General features: G+C 30.7%; 1 long non-coding RNA gene and 1 pseudogene across 1 annotated transcript in view; both read right to left on the reverse strand.

The window, feature by feature from the left end:
* LOC108756725 overlaps positions 1 to 938 on the reverse strand; it is a 52,831-nt pseudogene extending 51,893 nt beyond the window's left edge.
* Positions 939 to 3,590: 2,652 nt separating this feature from the next.
* Positions 3,591 to 4,797, reverse strand: part of LOC108756726 — a 2,177-nt gene continuing 970 nt past the window's right edge. The window contains exon 3 of the long non-coding RNA XR_001939857.1: positions 3,591 to 3,742. This is a non-coding gene — a long non-coding RNA (uncharacterized LOC108756726). The remainder of the gene's footprint in view (positions 3,743 to 4,797) is intronic.

Here is a 4,797-nt window from a genome sequence, read left to right on the forward strand (position 1 = left end):
AAAGTAAATGCGCACTTTTTCGAATATGTTAAAGCTCAGAATGTCTCTTTCTCGTTCTTTTGAATACAAAAAATATTAGATAAATTATAATTCATTTTGTTATACTGTTATTAAAAATAAAATATATAATTGTGAATGAAATACTTATTAATATTTTAGCGGATAATCTGTTTTTCGGTTCAAAAATTTTCCTTATGTATCAGACACTCTGTCAAAATTCTACTAGAAATTCTAGAAATTATACTTATGTTCGTAACGACGAAAAAAAAACTTTAAGTGATGACAAAAAATTTACTCATAATCAAAGGTAGTTGTATTTTTTATAATTAAAAACTGAAAAATGGTTTAAACCATCAATCTCTTTTTTCTGAATATAAATATTAAAGAGATAGAAAAAAGAGAGAAAAAAAGAGAGAAAAAAAGAGAGAAAAAATAGGGTAACAAAAAACATTATTCTGTATTGTTTATACATTTATAAAATGCATCTAAATATCTAAAAAATTAAAATTTTTTTCTTAATATATAAGAATTTTAAAAAATATCTTCTGGGCATTTTCCTGCAAATTTACTGAATTTCAGTTTCAAATAGCCTGTAAAAATTTGCAAAATATATCATAAATCTGTAACAAACAAGTAACAGTTTATACATTAATGTTATCGAAAGAGAAGTAAGAGAGAATATTCATGTTGCTTTTGCATTGAATCTAATCTTTGTTAAATTATATTGCGATGTTATATCTATGATCTTGGTGTTCGCGCCGGGAGCATTCCGAGCCGGGCTCAGGAAAGTTGCCACCATCTCCGCTAATTGTAAGGTACTCTAATAATAGTAATAAATATATGGCAGTTTACGGAAGGGCACGATGGTTTTATGAAAATATGGTAGACTTGGGACAATACCATACTGTGGAAACAATTATCGGACTTCGCACGGCGACGGTGTCTGCTGTTTGCATCGCGACAACGAATTTCCGTTGGGAAGCAATTACCGTTGCTTGCGGACGACGTCTTTTGCGAGCCGCGGTTACTTCGGCCCTTAACTCTTCGATGCACATTTCAATTTTCCATCTACTTAAAAGTTATATACATAATATAATTTATCACGATAACAAAATATTTACATTGCTTGCGCAACGGAATACGGCGAGCATAGAGTAGAAAATGTAAATCCCAAAACCTCTTTAAGTTAAAATTCTGTTGAAGTATATAATTTATTTAAGATTAAATGAAGAATGAGACTTTGCTCTCTAGTGGTTTCTACTAAAATCGGCAATTCTATACAGAATGTCCTATTTGCTGATGTTAATTTCGTACACTCGCTTCATATTTCGTTCCACCTGAACAAATCCTCCATTGTGTTTGGAATGGCAATTAAAGATAAATAGTTAATCACAATGAAATTGAAAATTTTTTAGTCTACAGGGTTAAATTCTATTATTTTGTGGATGTTTTAAATAATAATAATTTATATTGATATTTCAAAAAAGAAATATCAAATTTAAAATTTTAATATTAAATTAATATTAAGTATTAAATTATTATCAAATTATTACTTAATATTGAATATAATAAATATTAAATATTAAAAAATATTAAATTAATATTAATTACAATAAAATTTTGAGACTTTACTGTTAAATATCTGCAATTCTGAGAAAATAAAAAATGTATTCAGGTCAACAAATTTTTATATTATTCATGGTATGGCGTGAAGAAGATTTAAAAAAGGATAAATGCTTTCACGTTATTGCGCTCTTTAAATTAAGAAATGCGCTATAAAAGATCAAACAATATAATTTTATGACGCGCTATTTTACTTTTTATAAAGATCTTATTACTGTCTGTCGATGGAAAGTGTTCCTCGCGAATAAATACATAATAATTATTAACGATAATCTTCAACGTAAAGATTCGAGCGCATCTTTTCTGTTTTTCGTGATTTGCGTTATTAACCAGCCATTAACACATACTTTATGAGCCTTCGAATAATATGGTAGAATAGTCTTCCTTCTCGGGTGGAAACGTCTTCTGGTGTCAGTCTTTGTGTAATCCACCTTGAGAGAGTTGGTCTAGGTTCGGTCATCTCCGCAAAATTGCAACTCTCATCGAGTCGAGATTAAACCTCACAGTCTCCGCCAGCGCAAATGCATGTATGGAAGGCTTTATCGTTATGTGCGCGCGAATTTACGTGTGTGTGTGTGCGTTTCTGAGTGGGCATGTTCACACACGGAGGAGCGAGCAGACATCTGGTTCGTGCATCTCGTCTAAGAACGTAGAGGGGTAATGCGAAAAGGGTTACGCGCCGGAGGAGCATAGCTCGCAACCCTTTTAGCTCCTTACCTTTTGCCACGTGCCATCAACGTTTCCTCTCTCGCACTTTCGAGATATATTCGCAAAACCGCGCATCATACTCATCAAGGGTGCATTATCGCACAGGTGCCCTTAGAGATACACGCAAATTCCAAAAACACGGGAGCTTAGTGTTTCATTTCTTTCAAATTATTATGATATGATAGATAATGTCAAAATGCAAATAGTATCATTTATAATTATTATTAAAATTGAAATGATTTAGACGTTAAAGTTCTTTAAGGTACTCTACATGGAAAAAACGATTTTGTTGTATAAAGTGTTTAAAAATTTTACTAGATACACAAATCTGAAAAGAATTTTGCTGGACTGTCAGTAATTGTATACGATACTCAAACTTGCTAGAATATAAAAATTTTTTGCAAAAATTGCTCGTCATATATGAGTCTACATAATTATTGTATTTTGATGGTCCAACAAAATTAGTTTCAATCTTGTATCTAGTTAAACTTTGAAAAATATTTTTGCAAAATTGTTATTTCCATCTAGATTTTAAATCTTGTTATACTAGTTTTAGTAAATAGTAGAAGGGCACCAATTTTGCTATCCCAAGAGAACCTTACATCAAATTCTGATTTGTAATGAAACTTTATATATCTACATTTAGATTACATAAACAGAATTGAATGAATTTAGAAAATATCAATTGCGGCCAATAAATTTAAAGAGGTGAAATCATTCCTTATACATAAATCAGTTTTAGCTTTCCTCGTTATATCTTAAAGTATTAATTATTTTCAAAATTATTTTTTACAAATATTATTGACATAGATAAGTAGATAGTTCTATTAAAAACTTTTATGGAAAACGTTTTTTCATATCTTGAATAGTTTATATAACGATTAATAGATATAACGAATAGATATAACGAAAGAAGCTGAAAACATTTTCATAAAAGAGATAGTCACTTTTTAAAATCGTTATATTAGCATCTGATATTTTCTAAATTTATCTATTTACGTAACTTATATGTATACAAAAAGTCAGTATTTTATTCTTGGATTAAGTAGAGTACACTGGAATGGTCTTTCTCCCTTTCGAAAAATAATCCCAAATTTATCTCAAACTTATCTCACTTTAAGTTTCAAAAGTGTCCACTAGTTCAGCCACAAAAGTTCAGCCACCTACAGTTTCATTAAAATTAGAATTTGATGCATTGTAAGTCTATCGCAGGTTTCTTTATTTCGTGCTAACATTACCAGTTATTTACATCGGTCCAAAGGGCCTCTTTTTCATACTCCACTCCACGCGATTCTCCTCGGGGTTGCTACAGCCGCGCCGCCGCCGCCACCGCGAATTCTCAAGTCTCGTGGCTAGTGGTGGTTGGTTTCTTTGTGTTTGCCGGTTGCCCGGGCAACCTCGAAAAGTTTGCCTAGGATTAAATATGTAGTTTCGAATTAGGCGGGCACAATGTCGACTCTCTCTCTTTTTCTCAGACCATGAAACGCGATCTAAGACGCGTCTCGAGCTATGGACGAGCGGTTCTTTAGAGGCGAAGGCAACAAAAGCGCGTCTGAGGGTTGAAAAGGGGTTCGCATATGGCCGTCAGTCTCGATGTTTCACAATGCGAGATTACTCGTTTCAATGATAGAAAAATATAACGGCGTGACTGCAAAAAAACTATTTTTGCCTCTTTTCTTTTGTTTCAAACGAAACTGCTTTCCTTTCGGAAAGAGATTTGGCTTCATATAAGAGATAAAATAAATATATATTTATAGAGATATCTGATGTTTCGATAAAATAAATATGTGAAATCCGTACATCTATGTGTAAACAAAATCTGTGATTTTTTAATAACAGAATGTTGATTTTTACTTATTCCGATAATGAAAAATAGTTTTGATTGAAAATGAATAAATTAGTTATAGGTTTTGATCATATCAATTAGAATTCCGGTTATCATAATTGAATATCTAATTATCTCGATTAAAATTATAATAGATTTAACTGTAAAATTTTGATTTATCCATTTTTCATAGAATTTCAATAATGCAACTAGGCTTTTTCAGTAGACATTTCATAGTTTTTAAACGCTATATAAAAAATAAAGGAGAAAGATAGATAAATATGTGCTTTATCTTCTGTTGTTTTTGAGCTCATTCCAAAAATTGATTCTGCAAAATTAATTAAATTTTCATAACTGAATAATCAATTTCAAACTCATTAAAATAGTTCCTTTTAAAACATTTGTTGATTTTTTAAAATATTGCATAAGTTAACCTTATATTATTTGATTAATTTCTTTATAAGTGCACAGTTTTTAATTAACTAATTGTATTTCACTTTCCATTAAATTAACTACAGTTATAGCTCTTATGGCAGCTCTTGCTCTGGATTTTATGCCATTACAATCAACAAATACCGCGTAAAACAAAACTGAAAAGAATAACAATCATACAATACTTTAACAATATATATATTGTTATA

The sequence above is a fragment of the Trachymyrmex septentrionalis genome, unplaced genomic scaffold, assembly GCF_001594115.1.
Source record: "Trachymyrmex septentrionalis isolate Tsep2-gDNA-1 unplaced genomic scaffold, Tsep1.0 scaffold13, whole genome shotgun sequence".
Taxonomy (NCBI): domain Eukaryota; kingdom Metazoa; phylum Arthropoda; class Insecta; order Hymenoptera; family Formicidae; genus Trachymyrmex; species Trachymyrmex septentrionalis.